The following is a 26,394-nucleotide window of genomic DNA, read 5'->3' as shown; positions in this document are numbered from 1 at the left end:
AAGATGAATGTTGATTGGAGCTGGTAAGTATGGCTCAGTGATCTAAGCATCACATTTACTGTATCCATTGTATCAATGTAGCACATACAAGCCCCAGACCAGGGGCTAAGACTCCTTCTACCAAGTGCTCTACAAACACAGAGCACAAATGGTCCCTGTCCTGACGAGTTTACAATCTAAGTAATGACTCGACTAATTCTCCTCAGAACCTCCGGCGCAGTTCATTCAGCCTTAAATACAATATAGAAAAAGTTCCTTGCCATTCCTGTGTATATAGATCCTTTTAGAAGATTAGCAGAAAAAGCCCAAGAAAGCAAGAGGTCACTAAGGAACTGGTCCAGCAAAGAACTGAGGAACACATTTAATTTTAAGCATGAAAGTAACCCTATTCACGGGCTTATAGTGGGGCTATTCACGGCCTTATAGTGGGGATGGGCAACAATTTCTGATGGGGTGCCATTCCAAGAATTTGGTAAGTGGTCAAAGGTGGCATTCTTCCATGATATTAATGGAGAAGGTGTGGGGTCTGTGACAGGGAAGTAATTGTATAGCCGATTAACTGATAATTATCAGCTTATAAGCAAAAGCTTATCAGTTAATGCTAAAGACTACACGCATTCCCTCGCCCCCGCTGCCATTACAATTTTAGCAGGCTGGCCAGCAGCCCGGCTCAGTCATGGTTTGTGCTAGGTCCAGAACCTACCCTTCCTGTGGTTCTGCATATAAAGTGTATTAGGAGCCAGGTGGGCAGGCAGCTTGGCTCAGTTCTGGCTTGCACTGGGACTGGGAGCTCAGACACCACCCCCCTGAACAGATGCTGCTGCAACCCTGCATTACTGCCTCTGATTAACACATTGACAAAACTTTTAGAAAGTCTTTAAGAACAGTTTGCCCAACAGGACGCTATTGTCTGCCTAGGAAGGGAACAAAATGGGAAGAAGAGATTTCAGAGTATTCTGGGACAAGGGCAATCAGATGCTTCCTCTGTCACTTTGCAGGGTGTCTCTCTCCTCTACTTCATGGGAGAGGTGTAGGAATGGCTGTATTGAAGAGAGACTGCTGAGCCCCATGGTGCCATAGAAAGCTGGCAGGCATTCAACTTCGTTTCTACTTTGGATACATTTGTCAGGCTCTGAGATTTGCTTTCTCTTGTTTACAGGACCTGTCTTTCCCTCCTTACATTTTATTTTCTGCAAAGATGACGTGTTTCAAAGTCAAACACGAAAGGAAACTGGTGACAGACCTGCTGGTTTTTAGCATCCTTGGGGAATTACTGCCATTTGCTAAATACATTGCCCTCTCTTTTGTGATCTCTTTGCATCTTTGATATGAATTGAGATTGCAACTGGGGAATTGAAGTAGTTGCCGCACCAAAAGAAAGCTTCTGCAATGTCCCCAACTCTCTGATCATCCAATTTCTCCTCATCAAAACAATCACGGCTTGTTTTCATGCATCGTGCAGTACGTGGCTACTGCTGGTGGTGTATTTGATGTAGCACCAGGTCCCTAGTTAGTATGTTTGTTCTGGACTTGTGTGGAGTTATGCTGATTTATGCCACCTGAGGATCTGTCCCTTAGTTTATCTTTTCCAGACACGTATCCCTGGAGTATTAGAAATAATTTTGTATGGGAAGCACAAGCCCCATTTTACAAGCCATCCATATGCAAAAATCCCACAACACACCTCCCCTTGGAGGCCTTCCTCCAGAGCAGTTGCAAAATGGATGCATAATTGCTTGTTTGAATTATTTGGTATTCCTGTAGAGCCCCCAGCATGGAGTAGGACCTCATGGTAAGAGGTGCTGAACAAAGAGTGTCTCTACACCAAAGAACTTACCATGGAGCAGGAGACAACAGAGGGACACAGGTGAAGAAATAGAGAATATGGAATCAGTGAAACCACTTAGTCAGTATGGGAGACATACCAGCTGCCTAGCCCTCGTTAAGTGTTTTTTAGGTATTCTGGGAAAGGAAGTTTTGAGGAGGATTGATAAGGTTCACAATGAGGTGGATTTGCCAGTGTTTACAGCAAATTCCTCCCAGACAAGTGGGAAATCTAGGCTGGCATCATGAGCCATTCAGAAATTGGAGATGACCTCTCAATAGAGATTGAGAGATTACAGATAGCATGTGGACAGGCTATGAAGAGCCTGAAAAGTGAAGATGAAGTAGACTCCTACATGGATTTACAGAAGTCACCACCCTTCCATTAAAAATCAATGGGAGTTTGGCAGCAAGGTGGATTAGCAGCTTTTCTATCATTAGGAGCTTGTTGGCATCTTTTGGAGTCAAAATACCTTTGTAAATTTGGCCTTTGATCTTGAAAACCCTTCCTCGGTCACACTGAAGTTAATAGGACAAGTCACGTGATTAAGTGTTTCCCAGGATCAAACCCCATTTTTCTCTGATATTCCCAGATTACAGATATATAAAACCTTTACACAATCTGATCATAATCAGGGATAGAAGTCTCAGCAGGACATATAAAATAGCATATAAAATAGACTGAAGTACTAAACCAATAGCGGGAAAGTGACAATAGAGAAGCTTGCAGGGGGAAGAGGAAGACTAAAAGAAGAGCTGATGGAGATTCATCAATTCTCATTGTGTTTCCACTATTGTCTTGCTGCATGCCCATTGAGAAACTGCCTAACCTCACTTTGTCCAGCTGTAAAATGGGAAGAGAGGGATTTGCTACCTCCCTTACTTAATCTCTTTAGATGTTTTTGAAAATCCAAGCTTTAAAGTTTAATGCTAGAAATATGAATGGATTGTGCTTGTCTATGCAACTCTTGCATTATCTATGGATCATCCTTGTACTTTTGCTAGCATGATTCAAAGGAAACCTGTGAAATTTAATTTTTTTGGATAAAAAGCCCCATAATGGTTAATAATATTTGGAATAATAAAGAAATAGAGTGTCCATTTCAGAGTGAAAAGAAAGGGCAGCTGCAGTCGCTGTTATATTTCCAAACTATAATTACTTGCTACAAACTGATGCTGTACAAGCCCCAGAAACAAGGCCAGGAATTAAAAGAGAAATATTCAGGCAGTTTCACTCTCCAGGAGCATCACCTCATGCCACCAACCATGTCCCAGTGAGACTCCACAGTCGCCATGTAGGAAGTTTGAACACTGACTACTGTGGCACCTGCTATTTGACATGGACTTTCTGCAGCCAGAGTTTTAGCTGAGAGAAGGAACTGACTGAGAGGTTTTCCTTTTTAACTGCTTGAACAAGAAAGCCTGAATATCCCATGTTGCGTTTATTGAGAGGGGGAGAAAAGGCTACCCACTCCAGACGGTGGGTGGTACCTGTTCCCCAAGACATGCCAGAAGCAATGTTGTGTGAATGGGCTGCCAACAGCTGCAAGCAACCCAGCTGTTCTCAGGGCATCCAGGTCCATAATTCCTTCCCCCTTTTTTGCTCTCAGTTCAATTCATCACTTGCTCAGTCAGGGCTGTTTCCCCAAAACTGCGTCTGGTTTCTGACATCCTTAAAAACTTCCCTTCTCTGCAAACCTGACTGCAGCATATGAGCTGAGTACAAACTCAATGTGCTGCAAGGCAATTTCTGCATCGGTACACAGAACGCCATTGCTGTTGTGCAATCTACCCATGGATTTTGCCACCATGCTGTTCTCACTTGCCCTCCTGTTAAATCACAGTGACTTAATTATGCCAGATGCTGAGCACTCCCGAGAACCCTCAGCTCCAGTTGGATCTCACACAGGGATTATCAACTATGCGCAGAACTAAGCCCCAAGTTGCTTGTGCTAGAAGCAATGCTCATCAGGCTAGTAACCAGTCTAGAATACTTCTGACAGTGAAGATGCCTCTCCATATGGAAAAAAAATCATCCCTGTCACTATTTATTCCATAACCGTGCCTACATGGTTTTCATGAGCATGGTGTTCAGGCAGTGCTGAACATACACTCAAAGGCTACATCTATACAGCTTCCCTCTTCCACAAAAGCCTGTGCAAATGAAGTGTGGATTAGCATATTCCCATGCTTCATTTGCATAGGCTTTTGCAGAAGAGGGAAGCTGTGTAGACGTAACCTTAGTGAGAGACAGCCCTGAAGAGTTACAGACAAAACATGAGACAGAGAAAAGAAGTATTACCCCCATTTTACAGGTGGGGCATTAACACACAAAAGAGATCCAAACTTACACAGGAAGAGTGTGGTAGAGCGAGGAATGGAATCCAGCTCTCTTGAATCCAAACTCCATGCCATAGACACAGAACCATGCTTCCTTTCTGTTGTATCAGTTCCTTTTCATAACTCCAATGCCCTCAGTATTTTACTGGATGACCATCTCAGGTTGGCTCAGAAGGGAGGATCTATTTTTGCTTCTTCCGTCTCGTCGCATATCTAGACATACTCATGGGGGTTAAGTTACTTGTGGTCTCTTCTGGTAAATGATTATGTCTCTCGACCAGCAGACTGCAAAGCCTATTCCAAAGAGAGTGGAACACGTATAGGATCCAATTCTATTTTCCTCCAAGTTCTCCCTTTATATTCTGTTTACATTTGATATTTTAGGGGTTCACCTCTGGGCATTTAGGAGGTTGTCGGGGAGAGAAGAATTTGAAATTCATGTGCTCTGGGGGGAATTCCTCTGGACACTGAAGCTCAGAAACTCTGGACATTGTAGGTGTGTCTAGACTACACCTCTCTGTCGACAGAGATGCAAATCAAGCACATTGAAATTGCTAATGAAGAAGGGATTTAAATATCCCCTGCCTCATTAGCATAAACATGGCCACCACTTTTTTTCAAAATGGAGTTTTTTCGAAAACCCCCCAGCAGTCTAGATGTAGATCTGTCGAAAATAAAGCCTTTTTCCACAGATCCTGTAAACCTCATTTTTTGAGGAATACAGGATCTGTCGAAAAAGGCTTTATTTTTGACAGATCCACATCTAGACTGCTGGGTTTTTTTCCAAAAAAACTCTGTTTCAAAAAAAGTGGCGGTCATGTTTATGCTAATGAGGCAGGGGATATTTAAATCCCTGCTTCATTAGCAATTTCGATGTGCCTGATTTGCATCCCTGTCGACAGAGGGATGCAGTCTAGACGTAGCCTGTGACAGTAACGCACAAGCGAATCGAAGATGCTTTATGCACATGCTGGCCCCCTTACTCACTCAGTGCACGTCTTGATGCACAGGACCAAAGAGAGCACCAGTGAGCCTCTGGCTTTGAAGTGTGTTTCCACTTCACCTTTTTCAGAATTTTCTGAGCTAGTATTTACTGGCAGCTGTTTCTGTCTTCTAACGCCAGCCTGCTTTAGGTTTAGCTTCAACTCTTTACTTCTATTCAGTGGTCTTTGAAGTTGAATGTGATGGTGGCTAAGAGCCATGTCTCATACAGAAGTTCCCTGTATTTCCACCTTCTCAGCTCATTAACTTGGATAAACATCAGAAAATGCACCTTGTTCCTCTGACAGAAAAGATATATTGACCAGTTCCCTTTTGGAGGTGCTATCTCCTTTTGCAGAGTTCATACTAACGTTCTTCCCCTACGGATCTCTAGCCAAAAGAACTGCTGACAAAATAAACTATATAAAATCTCACACCCTGCTTTGGTAACATAGCAATGGGATTAGATTCTTTTGGCCTGGTTGTCTTTTACAGTGTCATCCCTTTATATCATTTTACAATAGGCCTAGGCAAAATAGGGCCCGCGGGCTGGATCTGCCCTGCCAAGCCACCGGATCCGGCCCACAGATGCAGCTGTGACCCTCAGGCAGGCTCCTCTGCTTGCCCTGCTCGCCACCTAGAAAAGCAGCTGCAGGGCCATTGCTCTGTCAAAATTGTGAGCTCAAGGAGGGAAGGCTTCAGGTGCTGTCCCACCCCCAGCACAATCCTATTGGCCAGTTTCTGGCTAGAAACTGGCCAATGGGAGCTGCCTGTTTGAATAACAGGCAGCACATGAAACACAAGCCCCTTTCTCTTTGATCTGAGGAAGTGGGTCTGGCCCACGAAAGCTCATCATCTAATAAACCATCTTGTTAGTCTTTAAAGTGCTACATTGTCCTGCATTTTTCTTTCAGCTCAGTTATTCACACAAGCACATGGTGCTGCAGCCTGTTCAGGCCGGGGACAAGCAGGCAGGCAGGCAGGCAGGCTGAGAAATGTTTTAAGCTCTGCAAGCATTTAGCTCTGCAAGCAGGCAGGCTGGTTGGCTGCTGGCTGGTAAGCCTCCTGTCCAGAGTCTGCCTCTGGCAACTCGCCCTCACCCTTCCCCAGTCCTCTGCACTCCGCACTTCACATACCCGAACCCTCTGCCCCCTCCATCCCTTCCCATATCTGGCACCCCAATCTCCTGCCCCAGATCACAACCCCCTCCTGCCCTAGGTCATATTCCAAAATCCTGCATCCTAGTCCCCTGTCCTAGGTCACAACTGCCTCATTCAACAAAATTCCCTCCCAGACCCCACTCTCCCTCCTGCACCCCAATCCCTTACCTCAAGCTTCCTTCTGTACCCACATCCATCACAGACCACACACCACCTCCATTAGTATCATGGAAGAGAGCAGCCCTTGACCACTTTGCAAAATCTTGGAGTGCCCCTCCCTCCATCAAAAATTATTGCCCACCCCTGTTCCAGAAGTATAAGTGGGCATAAATTACATTTACATCAAATGAATTTACATGGCCAGAGTGGTGTTAATCAGTCTTAGTATAAATGAGAATCAGACCTTCTATGGAAATGCATTGGTCTTAGTATGGTTACTGTGATAAAGCTAATTCATTTAACCTGTGGTAGCAACAGGCTACTCATATTACTTACACAATTTACATGCTGCCTGAAACAATGGTTTTTTTTCACAGCAAATTCAAAAATCTGATACAAGAAGGGGCAACTCCAGAAGAATTCAGGAGAGATGCTATCTATAAGCATCAGTGAATCTGACATACATAAAAACCTTATTCAAGGCCTGATCCAAATTCCTCTTGACTTAGATGTGGCAGATTTAGGCCTTCTTGCATTAACAATCTATTCCGCAAGGACTTGAGTAAGCTACGACCTATTTCCCATGGGAGAAATTCACTCCTGTGCAGAAATTCCATCAGGTGCCCTTACAACGCTTACGTCCTATTTCATCCTGATGAAGTGGTGTCCAGACGTTTCCATGTGGGACATATTGTCACCCTAGTGAAAACGGGACACACCTAACTGTTCCTTGAGTCCCCACCATGATGGCTGGAGCTGCATATTGGTGCACATAACAAAACTGATTAGGCGGGGGTGTGGGCGAGGGGTTCAGAGTGAAAGGGGGGCAAAGGGCTGGGGCAAAGGATTGGAGTGCAAGGGTGAGAGCTCTGGCTCCCACCTACAGGCTACAGCACGTGCAGGCTGAGGCTGGTTTCTGGCTGGGGGCCCCAGACATGACAGATTCCCTGAGCACTTGCCCAGTACTTTCTAGGTGGCTGCACAGCTGCCTGGCTGTTCAGTTTACAGGCGACTCTGGCTGTGCTACAATTTTTAGCACCTTGGGTCAATGGCAGCTAGTGTGAGCATATCTGTCGAGCTGGGAATCCCACCCCTAGCTCCAAGCGCAGATGTAGCTATGTGGGTATTGGCTGCATGCCCTAGAATGGAATGCTGTATTGAATTCTCAGTTGTGCCTCCAATCAGCTGTGTGACTTTGGACTAATAACTTCCCTTCTCAGTATCTGTAAGATGGAGAGGATACATTTACTGTCCATTGTGAAGCACACTCCAAGCTACAGATTAAACGTGTTATGTAAGATTTGGAAAGGTGTTGAAGTGCTTAGATATGCAAGGTGTGTATCCTTCTTAGGAAAATCCCCATAGATGCCTGTATACATTTGGGCTTTGTCTACACTGCAGGGTTTTTGCACAAGAAGCTTTTTGCAGAAGAGATCTTCTGCAAAAACTTCTTGTGTGAAAGCATGTCCACACCTCAAAAGCACATCGCAAAAACTATGTGCTTTTGCACAAGAGAGCATCCACACTGCATGGGTGCTCTTGCGCAAGAAATGAACAGAATGGCCATCAGATCACCTGGGCTTTTTCGGATAGGCTCTTTTTGAGCAAGAAACCCCTGCAGAGCATTCACACAAGAGCTGTAGCACAAAAAGGAATTAATCCTCGGGGGAGAGGAATACCTCTACCGGCAAAAGCCCTCTGTCCTGTCGATTTACTGGGGAGTTTTTGGCGCAAGAATGTGCAAGAGGTGTGGACGCTCCACTGGTTTTTGCACAAAAATGGCTGTTTTTGTGCAAAAACCTTGTAGTGTAGACATAGCCTTGCAGATGGCCCTACATATCATTTTATATATTTAGAAACATTAATAATGTCCTGCTATCTCAGAGAACCTAAAGCACTCCATTGCACGGCCACAGAGCATTGCCCTCGGAATACATCTGAATGTAAGTATGTGAAGAATAAGGTAGAAGAAAGGAAACAGAAGAAAAAGAGGTTCTGTCACGTATGTATGGATTGTACATGTGGATTGTACACTGTACCTTTTAAAATATATTCTTAAAAAGCAAGGGATCATTAACTACCTCTTGCTCTCGATCCCTTGTAGTGTTAGTAATCCTACTAATAATATGCATGGTCTAATTAAGCAAACTATCCAATTATTAATCCATTAGCAATTATATTGCACAAAATTCATTTGTGATGTCTCGTCAGTAGGCACGTATTTGACAGACTGATTTTTTATTGTCTAATTATGATTTAAAAGGTCGTCTTCCCAAACTTAATGAGGAATTAATGAATTGTATTATCCCATAGTTTGCCAGGAGAACCTGTTCACAAATGAGCTGTAACTTTTATTCTCTGCTTTGAAAATTCATCATTGCCTGTATATGTTTACTAGGTGTTGCTGCTTTTTTTGAGAGTTGCTGGAATGTTACCAAGGAAAATGGCAGCAATTATGACATTAACATAAAAAGAACAATTAGCACAGTGAAACCCAAGCTGTAGTTGAGATGCACTCAGATGTCATTTGAAAAGGTCTTGATGGCATCTTGCATTTGCCTTTTGATTGTTAGAATATTCTTTTTTTTTGCTAGTGGAGGTATAGTAAAATTGTGTAGTAAAATTGTGCAGTGAAGGCACCTGGGTAGGGGTCAGGAATAGGGTAAGTCATTGAAACTTAGGTCAGATGGCAATTTGGGGGCAGGGTTAAATAAATACAAATCTTCACAGAAAAAGTATGCTTCCTTCGAACAGTTTCAGTTTTTAAATTGGAAAAATCCAAAAACCTAAAGAAGTTTGGTTGAATTTTTTAAATAAACTTGCAGAAGATTTTGACCCATTTTTTCGACTTCCAGTGTTATGATGAAAAGTTTTTAAATAATAAGTTTTGAGGACATAGAGAAAATAAAAATTTTTGTCTAGCTACACTGAGAATCTGGATTCAGCCCCCAAATCTACCATCTATGTTCTGAGTGACCTGGAAAATTCTTTTATATCCCAGTTTCCAATCTGAAAATGGGGATCATAAATACTTTCTTCCTCAACAGGGTGTTACAAGGATACATTATTTGGTAGGTGCTCAGATAACTGTGGTGAAGTGGGTCATATAAGGTCCAAAGCCACAAGAAGAGTGAAGCTTGTATTCATGCACCTGAATAGTTGGATTGATTGGAAGAACTTTGCTAGGTTGTAGTAGAGAATGCTGATAAGGTGGTTCTTTCGTTTTTTTGCAAGGGTGTGGCATAATCTCTGGCTGTAATCGGTGGGGTATGAAGATTGTAGTGGGTTTTTCACTCTGGGTGTGTCTAGACTACAGGGTTTTGTCGACAAAAGTGGACTTTTGTCGACAAAACTAAACCTGCGTCCACACTACCGCTGAGTTCTCTCGACATAACGTCGACAGAACTCAGCAGTTTTGTCGACGCTGGTAAACCTCATTTTACGAGGCATAACGCCTTCTGTCGACAGAGTTTCTGTCGACAGAAGGTGTTATTGCATGTAAACTGTCCTTTGCATCTACACTACCATGTCGACAAAGCAGCTTGCTTTGTCGACAGAACTGAATGTAGTGTAGACGCTCTTTGTCGACAGAAGTTTTGTCGACAGTATCTGTCGACAAAACTTCTGTCGACAAAAGCCTGTAGTCTAGATGTACCCCCTTAGTCCATTAGGTATGATGTCCATCTGTTTGCAATTGGAAAGAAAGATTATGTCAGTTTGGATCTGTGCGAGTTTCTTTGTGAAGATAATGGATTTCCACTCCATACGGCTGAATGCAGTGCCTTGCATGTTCAGGAGCTTCTGAACATGCAAGACTTTGCTAGGTTGATGAGACAATGGAGAATGCTTTCAAAGAAAGCCTCAATATTTTGATGTCCTGGCCCCTTTCTTTCCTGGAAGAAGTCTTCTTAAATGCTTATGAATTTTTCCCTATCCCCTGTTTCCCTTCATGAATGCTCCCTCTGATACAGGTTCATAGTCAGGGAAAGACTTTGTGTGTAATGACATGAAGCAACAAGCTTTTTTATGGCTGCATAGAAAAGTGCCAAGGGGAGAGGTGCTTAAAACTTTGCTTTATTGCAACATAGGGTCACACTATAGAAAAGACAGAGAACTTATGGTGAAAAGGCTCCGGAATATGAAATATTATGGGATACTGTGTTTGTGATGGGTTTGGAGTTGTCCCCCCAGTATGCTTATCATGCTCTGACACCCACCTTCCTGCTTTCTAAAGACTTCTCCCCCACTGTGTCCTGCTGGGCCAGAAATTCTGGTCTCCCCCAGCCAAGGCACTAAATTGGGGTAACAGGCTCCTGCAGAGCAACACAGACACTAAACCAGTTCAGCTCTAGGAGAGCTCAGCTGTAAGGGCTCAGCATCCCTCAAATGGGACCAAAATTCCAGACAAATCCATCTTACCCCATGTAAAAGTTTTACTCAGAGAATGCTCATAAGGAGGTCTGCCCCTTTATCAATGACAGAGACATATGCCCCCTGCCTCCTGTAAGCAATTATTTACACTGGACTTGATAATAAACAAAAGTGTTTTTATTAAGTGTCAAAAGTAGTATTTCAGGGTATGTCTACACTACCACCCTAGTTCGAACTAGGGTGGTAATGTAGGCATACCGCACTTGCAAATGAAGCCCGGGAAATTCATTTGCATAAGCCGGCCGACGCCATTTTTAAATGCCGGCTTGTTCGAACCCCGTGCCACGCAGCTACACGCGGCACGGGCTAGATAGTTCGAACTAGCAAGCCATTCCGCACTATCTGTACGCCTCGTGGAACAAGCCGGCATTTAAAAATGGCGCCGGCCGGCTTATGCAAATGAAGCCCGGGAAATTCAAATCCCGGGCTTCATTTGCAAGTGCGGTATGCCTACATTACCCCCCTAGTTCAAACTAGCAGGGTAGTGTAGACATACCCTCAGTTACTAAATAAACATGAACAAAAAAATGCTACCAAGTTCTAATTCACTAAGAAACTTGTCACATGCAAATACTTACCTTAAACTGCTCTTCTTCTCTCAGGTAAAAAGCTTCAAGTCAGAGTTGAGCTTACCTCTGGCTGGGGTTTGCAGCTGCTTTAAAGTTCTCTAAGGGTGAGGTAGGCAGTTTCAAAGGCCAGCCGAAGGACTGATGGCTTCCCTTTGCTTAAATAGACTTCTCCCAGGGCAAACACCCTTTGTTCAGCACCCCCATCCCCATGGAAAAACACCTGGTTCAAGATGGATTCCTGTACCAAGTGGCATGGTCACGTCCTTCCAGGATCAACTATGGTTTGAGCTTATAGAACAAACACAACTATTCACAACGTTGGTTTGAGTAATGAGTCATTAAGTACCATAGCATCAGTAATGGTCTTCATTAGCACATTTAGAACTATAAACAGATCCACATTTCATATTTCTAACTTCATATACAAGAATGATGCATGCACAAAAATAGGATGTGCAATTCAGCAGATTGTAAGTGTAAAATGGATGTGTTTCATTACCTGTTTTGCATAAAGCGTCTTCAAATTATGCATATTCGTATCTACAAACCAATTTTCATAAAGCATGGGAGTGGGCATTACAGTGCTGTCTCGTAGGTAGGATTCTGCTCTTAGGAATCAGGAAATCTGGGCTTTATTCTTGGATCTCCTGTTTGACCTTGGGCAAATCCCTTTTATTATAGGTTATGTTTCTGTTCCTGGCTCAGTTGGTGAGAAAAAGGAAACATACTCCACAAAGGTACTCTCAGGTTTGAGATACTTAGAAATCCTTGAATGAAAGTGTAGAGTGTTTTAATTATTTGGATTTTTCACTATCAGACCTTAAGCACTTAGAGAGATCTCTGTAAAGTTTTAACTGAAATAACTTACACCAGACTGAACAGCATGCATTTCACAGAGATTGTGATTAACCATTTGGACTTTGAGGTTTTCATGTTTTACTCTTTCACTGTCTGAGCTGCTAAGATTAATAGATTGTTCTCCACAGTAAATGACATTCTATAACTCACTTAGGATATTAAAGGCATGTCTTCTGCTTTTCTGTCTTAAGTGTTTTGTTAAGGAGACCTAATGGTTTGCAAAGGATTCCAGTACCTAGTCTTATTAGTCACAGGTAAAGGGAATGAATACCCATGTCTTTTTAACAGTGCTATGGAAGGCAAGATGGGGGAAAGTAAAATGTTTTCTCCTCACCACTAACCAGCAGGTAATCCAGTTAGTGGCACAGCTGCACCTTACTAGCTGTTCTACCTGGCTGTGCCACTCTGCTTGAACTGTAATTAAGCTCCTGCTGCAATGTCCTTACAGCTAATGTGGCTCATTAAGAGTGTTGTATTAGGTCCCAACAGAGAAGGAGATGGACACAGAGTGTCTGATAGAAACCCAGCTGTTTGTTGCAGTGACTTTATGGCTCAAGCAGCAACACAGAAACTAGGACTTTTCATGAGGAGAGGGATTACAGAGAGATCAAACATTTAAAGGGACTAACCATCACAAGGAGGTGTTCCTTGTGAAATACATGGTGCTTGTACAATTTAAATCTTCCGCATATAAATGATCATGCTCAGAGAAACCAAGAATTTATATCTCATCTGACAGCAATTGTTAGACAATTGGCAGCTTCATATAGGAAACGTTTAAAAAATCCTCTTAACTGGAGAAATGGTTCATAAGACATGGGGAGATCATTGTTATGGGGAAATTAATATATTTTAGTACATGAAAAAAGAAATAGAGGAGCATTAAATACTTAGCTATCTGTACTATGTATCCAATACTCCAAACATACTCACTTGAAAAGAAACCATCACATGAAGATGTTTGATTATGAATAGCTACAGTAGGCTTGTTAAGTGAGTAAAGACAGAATTGGTTTTCACATAAAGAAAACCCCCCAGTCATAACACCGCAGAAGTTTCTCCTTTGACCTGTCCAATTCTTCTCAGAGAACGCGCAATGTGTCTCAGGTGGCACATGACCAGGATTCATTGCCGAATTCGGTCCACTGGATGAATTGCCTTCCCGACGGTGGATTCTCATGGATGCGAATGCAAATCCAATAGATAACCAGGGCTGTATCACTGCATAACAGAGAGACAAAGTCATGCCTTTTATTGGACCAGGAGACCTGAAGGAGAGCTCTGAGTGACTGGAAAGCTTGTCTCCCAGCAACAGAAAACTTCCCCCTGCTTGTCTCTCTACTATCCTGGGACCAACATGGTCACACTGCACCAATGTGTAATGTCACCTTTAGAAAACAGTTGGTTTTTATATTGTTTACTATAGATGAGACCCGGGTGGGGCTGCCCTCCCCTCTGGACCAACCCAAACAGGGCTGTGCTCCTCACTACACCAGCCCCACTGCCGCTGAGGCTGTGCTCCCCACCTGTAGGCCAGCCCCTGAACCCGGCCTGCCAGGGCTCCCTAGTCTAGCAATAACCATGGTCCTGCAGGACCACAGAAGTTGCCGGCTCAGAGAGCCCCCAATTTAGAGGTGTAAACTGAATTGTGGTGTTGGTAGAGATATGAATGATGATTTGTAGCACTCCCTGCAAGTTGCTTCCTAAACCCCCAATACAATTAATCCCATCACTAAGCCTTAAATCCCTCTCTAGATGTGGAATACAATGCATTTGAGGTTGCTCCATACCCTAAAAGCCAGGGTTAGCACAAATGGAGACGAGAGGGAAGCAGGAAGAGGGACATTTCCCCAAAATAATCTTCAAGAGTCCCCAAATTGTTGTCCGAAAAGCTAAAAGAAGTAAAAAGAAGTACCAGCTTGTCCAGCTGAGCCAAGGAAGGGCAACCAAGTACAGTGCTTTCCTTCACCACAATGTGCCACAGTAGGCCACTGGGGTTCCATCTGTGGCTACCCTCTCTGCCCCCTAACCCCACGCACTGCGGCACCAGAGCCTGCACTTACCTGCTCCTCCCCCTCCCTCGTCCTCGCTCCTCTCCCTCCCTCCCAGAGCTGGAGCCCCCACACAGCTGATTTGTGGTATTCCAGCTCTGGGAGAGAGGGGGAGCAGCAGGGATGGAGAGTGGCGATTCCTGGTTCCTCTGAAAGTGCTGGCAGGGAGGGGGGAGGCATAGGAAGTTCAGGGCTCTGCTGTCCCAGTGCATGAGGCATGTGGGGGCAGGAAGCAGTCAGGGGGTCTGTGGCCTGCAGGTGGAGCCTGGGGGCGAGTTTGCCCACCACTGAGCTAAGCAGTGTAACTGCAACAAATCAGAGAGGCCTCGTCTTTTATATAGATTATAAATCATGTCAGAAAAAGATTTTCTGGGGACTAACTAGCCCTTGGAAAGTTATTTGTTTTATAAATAGCAACACCAGGGCACTAAAAATAATGACTGCCATCTCTGTAATGAGACCCTAGAACCGGCCCTGCCAAAGCATTAATCTTTCCAAAAGGTTAAAACCCAGATAGGGGCCTATCTGTAACTTTAGGAACCTAAATACATTTTAAATCGGGGACCTTTGCCATTTCCTGTGGCGATATGTTCCACAGGTTAATTACAAGATGCGTGGGGAGGGATATTATCAGAATAATTTTGAATTTCCTACCTTTTGGTCTTGCGAATCCCCATTATGTGACTTAGGCTATGTCTGTACTGCATCCATTTTGTGCAAGAAATATGCAATTGAGGCTAAGCGTGGAATATCGCTGAGCCTCATTTGCATAATTAACGAGCGCCCACTTTTTGCGCAAGAGCCGTTCTTCCGCATTTTTTTCCGGAAAAACGGCTCTTGCACAAGAGGGGTTTTTTGCACAAAAAGGAGCTGTTTAGACCAGCGTTTCCCAAACTGTGGCCCGTGGCCCAGTAATGGTCCTTGGAAAAAAAAATACCGGGCCTCAGAAAAATATTTGCAAGAGAGTCCGCCGTGCTACCTTCAACCCCCAAGATGCAAGCTGCACTGATGTTGCCTCCCTCCTGGGACTACGGAGGTAGCGCGGGCTTCTACAGCTGCACGCCAGGTCCCGGAAGTGCACAGGCTGCTCTCCCTCTTGTCCCAACAGCAGGTGCAGTACCTAAAATGCTGGTCCATTGCATGCTGGGGACTTTGTTCCCTTGCTGTCTTCCTGCATGCAGGGGAGTGGGTGGGGATCCGGGACTGTGCCGGCTCCGGCTGCTCGGGTGGTGCATGCTACCGTGGGGAGCGGAGGAGCAAGATGCGTGCTGCCCGAGCGGTTGAGGCTGGCATGGTCCAGGACTCCCCCTCCGCCCGCGCAGGAAGGCATCAGGCATGCAACGGACCAGTGTGTCAGGTACCACGCCGCTGTTTGGGGGACGGGGGAGCAGCCTGTGCACTTCCTGGGCTTTGGCAGATACAGGATCCCCAGGTATCAGTCCCTGTCCCGTTCCCCTCCCCCCAGACCTCCACAAGTACCCTGCCCCAGCACCCACAAGCACCCTGTCCCCTGCCCCAGCACTCATTGGCACCCTTCCCCAGAACTCTGTCCCAGCACACACAAGCACTGTTGGGGCCACATTAGTGAAGTTTGAGGGGTTTGGAGGGGTTGTGTTTTTGTATCTCTCTTGTGTGGCCACGACTGACTTTTCTGTGGGCTAAAGTTGGCACTGGGGGCTTTGGGAGGACCAGAAACAATTTATTTTCATATTCATCATTTGCTTAATGAATATGCAAATAAATGTTACCAGTCCTCCAAAACCTTGTGAATGGATTTACTGGTCCCCCGTGTCAAAAAGTTTGGGAACTCCTCGTTTAGACAAAATCCTCTTGCGCAAAAAGCAGGCGCGTATTAATTATGCAAATGAGGCCCAGTGATAGTCAATGCTTAGCCTCATTTGCATATTTCTTGTGTGAAACGGGTGCAGTATAGACATAGAGTTAGAGGTGCTCTGATGGGGCAAATGTCACTCTTCCTACTGCTTCCTGGCGACTTTATGTTTAACTGATCATTCAGTACATACTGCACATAAGCCATTATGTTGCATGCAAACAAATGGTCACACTAATGCACTGTTTGAATACTGGCATGTTTGCATCCCTGCATTTTAAAGCTCTAATCTTGTGTACCAGAGTTAGAAACTGATGCTAGCTGCCAGAAATATGATTCATCAGCTGCCAACCCCAAACATTTAATTAGAAATAAGGGGCATAACAGTAATAATTGATCAGCATTATTCGGCAATTTGTCATATATTTACAAGCACCTGGGGGCATGAAGGGGAGGGGTCAAAGAACTTAACCTTGCTGAACAATAAAAGGTTTGGTTTACTGATCACTGATTAAACGTTATTTAAATGTTCAGCTGGAAAAAAAATGGAATGCAACGGTACATAAATTCGCCAAGGAGAAAATAAAGTGTGTGTATATATGTCTATATTTTATAACCTGAGTGTTCCGCGCTTTGACAAGGACATGCATGAAGTTATCTTTTGCCACTGGCAGTGGAACATTGATTAAGAACCTGGTAGCAATTGTGAATTGGCTGTTGCCAGCAAACTGTTACAGTTGACCCATGTCATGTGGATGTGTTATCTGCATCTGAAAATAACTGATTGGCTATAGAAAATGATTTGCACCCTGTGGCAGTGTATGCACACCCCCATCCCAAGAAGGGGGAGGGGGCACAGAGATGTGTAAATACCGCTATTACCACTGTCAGGCTACGTCTACACTACGAGTTTTCTCGGCAAACAATATGCTAATGAGGGATTCATTTGCATGAGTCACAATCTCATTTACATATTTTATGCAGATCTGGTTTTGCGCTGGGGTTTTTACACAAAAACAAGCAGTGTGGACATTTTCTTTTAGTGCAAAACCCCCTTTTCCCGTAAGATCAGTATACCTGGGGTATAAGGATCTTGCGGAGAAAGGGGTTTTGGCGCAAAAAGAAAACGTACACGCTGCTTGGTTTTGCCCCAAAACCCCAGCGCAAAAAACGGATTGGCAGAAAATATGCAAATGAGATTGTGACTCATGCAAATGAGTCCCTCATTAGCATATTTTTTGCCAAGAAAACTCGTAGTGTAGATGTGGCCTCAGTCTGTACAGCCCTTGCTTGCAAAGCAGAGTGGCCTAAGGGCCAGAGCTTACAAGACAGCCCTTTTGTGCAGAGCAGTGAGGCTTAATGGTGAGAGTCTATAGAGCAGCCCCTTGGTCACAGGGCAGCACAGCCTAACAGCCAGTAATGCGGGGAGTGTCACTAGCTGGAGGGAGTGGGGTGGCAGCCCTGATAGGGGATCCCAGGCCCACTGGGGCCCATTCAACTCCACCGGGCCATGACCCATGGTCCTGTCACTGGTGGAGTGGTCCACCAACCACTAGCTTGGCAGGAAATCCCACCGAAATAAGCCGAGTGCCCTCAGGTGGAAGATACCACCCGGGGTCACTTTCTACTGTCCCCAGTGGCTTTGGGTCCCTCTGGCTCTGAAGTGTAAGTCATTCCCCAGGTCTCCACTGGCTCTGAAGATTCGTTCCAGTCTCTGGGTCTCTGGCTCCCTCTGTCAGGATCTGTGTCTGGGGCTCTTGCCAGAGGTGCTTCCTATCTAGCATCCAGCCCAGACTGAGATGCATTGCTCTCTTTTATGCTAGGCTAGTGTAACCCACACACCTAGGGTGGGTTGCTATCCTACGTAGTGGCACTTAGACCACTTACAGCGAGAGATAACAAGCAAGCTCTATAGCCTATGCTGAGGGGCACCTGGCTCCATAGGTCAAGCTGTAGCAGCTCCTCCACTAAGCTCCAGAGAGCTCAGGAGCAAATCCACCTGGTGGAAGTTACACTAGCACTTAGAGCATGCCCAGTATGTCTGTGGGAGGCGGGACTTACTCCGCTCACAGTATATGAGCCCAGTGTGGGGTATTGGACCCAGAGAGAGAAAGCGAGAACTCCTGGGTTCTAGTCTTGGTTCAACCAAAACTTTACTGCAGGACATTGGGTAAGTCACTTACAATACCACAGAGTTGCCACCTGTTATTTTGTTATGAGTCTCATGATCTTTGATGTAACCATGTGACTCTTGGACAAAAAGCCAAAATCTCAGCATTTTCTCAAAATAGAATATTCTGTAAATATTTCATGGCAACCTTATTATATAGTTTCATTTCCAGTCTATAGTCAAATAACAAAGTTTAAATGCAACATTTTGATAATTGCCAGCAAAGGTTTCAATTAACAGAAATATAGGAGGGACCATAAGAGTTATCTAGTATACTCCCCTGCCAAAAAATCAGGATTTGTTGTGTCTAAAAATCAATAGGTACAGCACGATTCAATTTTGCGAAATCAGCATTTTTCTATAGCACACAATTCTGTCAGAAAGTTTTTTTTTACCTGCTCTAATGATGATGCTCATCTACTTCACAGACACAGCACGAGTTAGGTGACCAATTATCCAGCATGCACATCACACGACAAGCAGAGAGTTCTCAAAGTATTGCTTACAGCAAATAGGTTGTGAGCAATCCACAGGCTGAGACAAGCCCACTGAAAGGACTGGGGGAGGACAAGGGCCCAGCGAGTTAAAACAGCCGGCCCCCTGACGAATGGCAGAGGCCGGAGCCCTGGCCCTTTCAATTGCCTGTTACAGCGCGCTCTGGGCAGCTCTGAAGGCTGGGTAGGGGGAGGGGCTGTGATGCAGTAGGACTGACAACCCCAGCTCTCCCCTTCTGTCTGAGCCTTTGCCCTTCTGGGAGCATGGAGCCACCCCCCACCTCGCCTAGGGACCTGGAAAATCTGCCATCCCCTGGGGTTGAGGTATGTTCATATCCAATGTGTTGTAACAGGGATGGGCTACCCCTTTAGGAGCGGGAGGCTTCGGGACATCTAGCCCTTTTACTAATCAGATATGCCTGAGGAGGAGGCCTTTTGTCAGTAAGGATGGGAAACAGGAGCAGGAGCAGCAGGGAATTGCCTGAGGGTATGTCTACACTACAGCGTTATTTCGAATTAATTTATTTCGAATTAGTTAATTTGAAATAAGCTCATTTGAAATAACACATCTAGACCCAAAAACTAATTTTAATTAGCGTTTTGCTAATTCGAAATAGTGCGTCCACACTGATTGGACGCTGGGTTGCATTTCAGGGCAGTTTAAACCGGTTCCAGCAGGGCATCAGGTCAGTAGTTGCTTTGTGTGGCTGCTGTCTGAGGCTATCAGAGGCTCGTGCTTAAAGGGACCCCCCTGGACAGCCGGTTCTCAGCTTTTTGCTTGCTTGCCTACCTTGCCGAGGGACAGCAAAGCGTTTTCCTCTCTGCCTGTCTGAGTCAGTGGTTCTCATTGGGGACGCCGCAGCAGTTGCCACCATGCAGCCAGAGCTCGCCCTCGGCATTCTGCTCCAGTTTTTGGACTTGTTGCTGCAAGCCTGGCACCAATGGCTGGAGGCTGCTTGGCACGTCAGCCCCCTGCCTCTCCCCCTGTCCTCCCTGGGGGTCACGGAGGGGCCGCAGCAGTGCCTGGATGCCAGTGTGCCCAGCCGCATCTGGCGTCTGGACACCAGCAGTGATTGGTGGGACCGCATCGTCCTGGAGCTCTGGGGAGACCAACAGTGGACTCAGAACTTCAGGATGAAGAATGATACTTTCCTGGAGCTCTGCGAGTGGCTCGCCCCTGCTCTGCGGCAAGGGGACACTCACATGAGGCCTGCCATTCCCCTCCACAAGCGGGTGGCCATTACCCTGTGGAAGCTCTCCACACCGGACAGCTACCGATCCATCGGGAACCAGTTTGGCGTGGGGAGAAGCACGATCGTAGCAGTGCTCATGCAGGTACGGCACTCACCAGCCACTGAGCCGGGGGAGAGAGACGTGCAAGGAGGAGATGGGCTGCCCCAGGGAAAACGGGGAGGAGGAGGCATCCCCAACTGTGGGGGGGCGATCGACAAGACGCAGATCCCCATCCGTGCCCCGGAACACCAGGCCTCTCTCTACATCAACTGCAAGGGTTACTTCTCTGTGATCCTGCAGGCCGTGTCTGACTACCGGGGCCAGCTCACGGACATTAATGTGGGCTGGTCCGGCAAGGCACACGACACCAGGGTGTTCCGGAACTCCTCCATGTGCCAGAGGCTGCACGGCAGAACTTTCTTCCCCGACCACCACATCAGGGTCGGGGGATGCGGCCTACTCCCTACAGCTCTGGCTAATGAAGCCCTGCATGGGACTCTTCAACCCCTCCCGGCAGGCCTTCAATGCCAGGCTCACCAGGGCCCCCATCGTGGTCGAGGGGGCCTTCGGACTCCTGAAAGCCCGACTTAGATGCACAATATCCCATCCATGGTGGCAGCATGTTGTGTGCTGCACAATTTATGTGAGCGGAATGGGGAGGCTTTCTTGCCAGCCTGGATGGCTGAGGCGGAACACTTGGCTGGCCAGTACGCACAGCCCTGCATCGCCACCATCCAGGAGGCCCAGCGGGGGGCCGTCCGGATCCAGGAAGCCTTGCAGGAGAGCTTCCAGGTGGAGGAGGACTGAACTCTCCCTGCATGCCCCACTGGGGCCTTCTTCCATCCTCACTTCCTTCCCCTTTCCCCTCCCTAACCTCCCTTCCTAATGTCAAATAAAGACACCTGTTTTAACAACAATAATCTCTTTTATTTTACATAACTGGGGTGGGGGCAGGGAGGAGTGAGGATGGGAGAGGGGAGGGGAAACCTGAGAGGAGGGAACTGGAAGGGAGTGGATGGGGAGGAAGGGAAGGGAAAGCTCAGGGTTGGGGGTCCTGCTGGCTCTCCCGTCTCGCAGCACTGCGGGTGCGGGGGCGTCGTGGGAGAGTGGGTGTGGAGGGTGGGGCAGGAGGGACGGGGGGTGGAGGAAGCTGTAGGGGGAGCAGGGTGGGAGGAGGAGCGAGAGCAGGGGCGGCCACAGGGGTTGGAGCAGGAGGAGGCAGGAACCAGTCCACCAAGGTCTGGAGGTGACCTCTGAGGGCACGGCCCTGCTCCTCCAGTGCCTCCAAGCTCTGCTGCCATAGCCGCAGGTCCTCACAGACCCAGTGCTCCTGGTTGCGGAGCTGCTGCCCCAGTAGCTGCAGGTGCCACCGCTGGTACTCCTCCTGGTTGGGGGTGCGCCTGCTGGCCCGGGTGCGGGTGGCTGTTACAGGTGGGGTGGTGCACCCTGCAGGCCCAGGTGCTGCGGCTGTGGTAAAACAAGAGCAGTAGTCAGTTCTCCCTGGGGACACAGTGGATGAAACCCAGCCCCCCTCTGCAAGGCGAGGTCAGTGTGTGTGGAACGGGCCAGGGCCCCTGCATGACACCCAGCTGCTGCTCCATGGTGGGCAAGGCCCAGGCGCACGGTCCCTGGGCTCCCTCTCCCCGCGGCTTACACATAAGGGGACCATGATGGCACCCACATGTGGAGCCCTCCCCAGCCTCAGACGACACAGAAGATGGGCTCTGTGGGATGACTCGGGGTCCTGAGTCCTGGGCAGGCTCCTTGCAGGCTCCTGCGGCTCCTGGCTGTCGGCATCCTCCTCTTCCTCCGTTTCAGGGATGTGGCCCCTTGCTCCGGGGTCGATCACCATCCGGGGGCACGGACTGCATGAGCCCCAGGATGTAGTCCAGAGCCTCAAAGTGTGGGCAGGCCTCTGGGTCAGCCCCTGGCTGGGAGGCCCTGGAGTAGGCCTGCCGCAGATCCTTGATTTTTTTAGCAGACCTGCTCCTGGGTCCACATGTGGCCTCTGGTGGCCAGGCTGGCAGCCATATGGCTGTAGATGGCCGCATTCCTGTGCCTAGTGCGGAGATCATGGACATTGGAGGCCTCCCCCCAAACCTCAATGAGGTCCACGATCTCTGCGCTAGACCAGGCGGGTGCCCGTCTTTTTCAGCCCCGGGCAAGCTCCTGGGAGCCGCCAGCCTGGTCCTGGGAAGAGGTGGAGGGCTGGGTGGCAGTGGGTGGTTGGCTCATCTTGTACCAGGTGCAGGGTCTGCTGGCTGGATGCTGTCAGGCTTGCAACTGGCACAGGCACCGTGGGCAGAATGTGCCTCTTTAAGGGCTCCGTGGGCGAGAGGGGGGCAGAAGAGTTTTCCTGGTTTGGCCCAGAGTGGCCACCAGGGCAACCTGGGAAGGGCTAGCCTCCAGCTAGTTCGAATTAAGTGGCTACACAGCACTTAATTCAAACTAGTTAATTCGAACTTGGCGTTACTCCTCGTAGAATGAGGTTTACTTAGTTCGAATTAAGCGCTTTGCTATTTCGAATTACATTCGAACTAGCGGTTTGCATGTATAGACGCTATTAAAGTTAATTCGAACTAGTAGCTGTTAGTTCGAATTAACTTTGTAGTGTAGACATACCCTGAGAGAGGCTGCCAGAGGTGCCCTGGAAGAGCCTGCTGGGGGGGGGAAGGACCACCCAAGAGAAAGCCAAAATCTTAGCAAAAGAGCAAAGCAGAGTCAGGGCAGGTCAGTCAGGGCTCGCAGAAGGGGTCCTCAGAAAAAGGGCAAATGTTTGTTTTCTTATCTTTACTAAGGACATGGTGGGACGGTTGCTGAAAGTCAGAACTGGGGAGGAACCTTGCTGGGGCAGACAATCCTCTGTTTACGATTTTTAGTCTATTGGTTGTTGTCAGATTTGGACTCTGAGGACTTCATCAGAGACTGTAAGGCCAGAAGGGACCATTGTGATAATCTCTGATTCCTGTATATCTCAGGCTATAGAACTTCCCCACAATAGGTCCTGGCTCATATTGTTAGAAAAAACATCCAAAGCTGATTTTAAAATTGTTCCAAGGGTTAATTGCTCTTGCTGTTAAAAATGTATGTCTTATTTCCAGGCTGTCTAGCTTTGTCTTTCATCCATAGGGCTGTGCTGCTCCTTTGTCTACGATGCTTTTCCCCTGCAGATACTTATAGAAGATAATCAAGTCTCCCCTTCACATTCTCTTTCAGCTCAAATAAAGTACATCTCTGGATATAAGACACATTTCCTCATCCTTTCATCAACCTTGTGGCACTTTGTGGAACCCTCTCCAATTTATTAACATCCTTCTTGAATTACAGGCATCAGAACTAGACACAGGGTTCCAGCAGGGGTCACACCAGTGCCAAATACAGACTGCTACTCGGCACTCCCCTGTTTATTCAGCCCAGGATCACATTTGCTGTTTTGCCCACTGCATTGCACTGGGAGTTCATGGTCAGCTGATTAGCCATCACAATCCCCAAATCTTTTTCAGAGTCACCACTCCCCCTGTAAGTACAGACTGCACTCTCTGTTCCTAGATGTGCGTATTTATGTTTAGCCATTTTAAAATGCACATTCTTTTCTGCTGCCTAGTTTACTGATTGCTCAGAATCAGTGACCTGTCATCTCAATTTTTGTATTACTTCTGCAATTTTTGTGTCCTCTACAAACATCATCAGTGATTTTTTTTTCCTTTCGGGTTAAATAGTATAGGGTCAAGCCCTTGCAAGATCCCACTGGAAACAGATGGAAATGAGAAGTTTGTGAAGACCCTATTCAAGAGTCTAAAGGGTAAACTGAGGCTGAACACTGCAGGGTCAGGTTTTGCCACCAGGGGGTGAGATGGGATGAGGCACTGTTTGACATGTTCAATTTTATGAAATCAGGAACAAATTCTTCCAAAACTAAACCTGTAGGCAAATAATTTCTTAAAAGAGAAAGGACTTAATTTGTAAAATAAGGTTCAAGTTTTCAAAGGAGCTTATGTTAGGCCCTTCATAGAATCATAGAATAATAGGACGGAAGGGACCTCGAGAGGTCATCGAGTCCAGCCCCCCGCCCTCAAGGCCCTTGCGGAACTCCACTTGTTATCCCTTTCCAGCAGGATTTAGCACCGTTAACAACAACTCTCTGACTACGGTTATCCAGCCAATTATGCACCCACCTTATCGTGGCCCTATCTAAGTTATATTTGCCTAGTTTATCAATAAGAATATCATGCGAGACCGTATCAAATGCCTTACTAAAGTCTAGGTATGTGACATCCACCGCTTCTCCCTTATCCACAAGGCTCGTTATCCTATCAATTTGGCATGAGTTGGGCATTTCACTCTCTTAGGGTTTATTGAAAATCTCTAGATTATTTCCTGTTCATGTTCTATCTGGCTCTACTTACAAACAAAGCATGGACTGAAATATGTTTTAAAAAAAAAAAGAATAAATACATTTTCACAAAATCAAGTGTTTCCCCATATTCCCACAACCAGTGATCCATTTTCCAAAGGAATTTGCCCAATGAATTGTTCATTATGGTCACATAGCTCCACTCTCAGAAGCATCGTCAAGCTTAATTAAGAAGGCACACAGAGATCTGCAGGAGAAAGATCCTTGGATAAAAGCAAAGCACGATTTTTAATTTCAGGGGCATCTCTGTTATTTAAGTATTAAGTCTGCCTGCAGGCAGCCCCTGCCAATTAGAAACATTCTTTCCTTTACTTACTGCATTTAGTTGAGTTCACACCATCTGTTCCAGTGGTCAATAGTTTTCTATTGATCCTTCTTCACTATGAGAAATTCACAGGCTGAGCCATAAAACTCTGAGACTGAGACTGTTCTTAAAATCCTTCTTCGTTGTAACTCAGCTACAAACACTCGGCACTTAGGTAAGTGCTGCCGAGAACTTTTTGTTGGTGAGCATTTTGCTGGGCACTCCAGTGAGAGTGGGATTTGGGCCTGGGATGAACTGAGCTCTTGAAGTAAGGCATGCGCTTAAATGCTTTATTGGATCAGCGCCTTAATCTACTGATGCATTGCATGGTTTGCAATAAGGATCCCTTCCTACACCTTTAATGGGTAGATCTATATAATGCATCTTGCTAGCTCAGGTCCCGGAAGCATTAAGCTGTGGCAATGAGCACTTTTGCTTGGGCTGGCCCTAAAATTCAGGCAGGCTTGCACGTCCTGAGCTTAAACCCATGTGGCTGCAATGTAATGGCTCCACGGCCCAAGCAAGCGAGGTTAAATCTAGCTTAGGCATGTCTCCTCTAGCTGTAAATTGTATTGCAGACATATCCCGGGTCACCACAGCTTTACATTTTCAGTGATAGCTTCCTGCCCCTGAGTTGGTGCTTTTCTAAAAGCGCTCTGTCTTGAAGGTTATCTTATGTCAAGAGTGTATCAATTCCGAGCAGGAGTCATCAATACCTTGGAAAAATTGGCTGTGACTCATCGGAACAGTCATAGAACTGGAAGGAACCTCACGCATTCATCAAGTCTAGTCCCCTGCTCTCATGGCTGGACCAAGCATCATCTAGAGCAGTGTTTCTCAACCTTTTTTTATGAAGTACTCCTTAAAAAATTATAAATACCCCCAGTATCTACAGTTTTCAGACACACACATTTTTTTCTACCACTGCAACACATTTGTTTAAACAACTTAATTGTAGCCGGGTAGATGATGAATTTTTTGGGTGTAAAAAGTACAAAAATAATAAAGCACTGTAAAACTTAAAACAAAAATTCAGTTTTCTCCAAATTTCAGTTGTGTTGACGTACCCCCCCAAACTTCTCTTGAGTACCCCTAAGGGTACTCATACCACTGGTTGAGAAAAACTGATCTAGAGGACCATCCCTGACATGTATCTGTCTAACCTGCTCTTTAAAATCTCCAACAATGGAGATTTCACAACCTCCCTAGGCAATTTATTCCAGTGTGTAACCATCCTGACAGTTGGAAAGTTTTTTCTGAAGTCCAATCTAAACCTCCCTTGTTCCACTTTAAGCCATTGCTTCTTGTGCTATCATCAGAGGTTAAGGAGACTTCTCCCTTCTGGGAAACATAGGGTAGACCATGGATAATTCAGGTAGCAAAGAAATGGGGAAGAGTAGGCACCATTCTTAAAAATCCATCCTTCTCCCCCATAACGTCTTTTGCATGAATCAGAGCATGGCCTTTATCTGGAAGACAGAGAGAACACAGCCAGATGGTAATTAAGCTAAGTTTCACAAACTTGATTTCTCAAGGGTAGTGGTGTTTTGTTTTTTAATTTAACTTCATTTCATA

This window comes from Pelodiscus sinensis, chromosome 28, assembly GCF_052426305.1.
Source record: "Pelodiscus sinensis isolate ZL-2025 chromosome 28, ASM5242630v1, whole genome shotgun sequence".
Taxonomy (NCBI): Eukaryota; Metazoa; Chordata; order Testudines; family Trionychidae; genus Pelodiscus; species Pelodiscus sinensis.
This window is presented reverse-complemented; position numbering follows the sequence as displayed.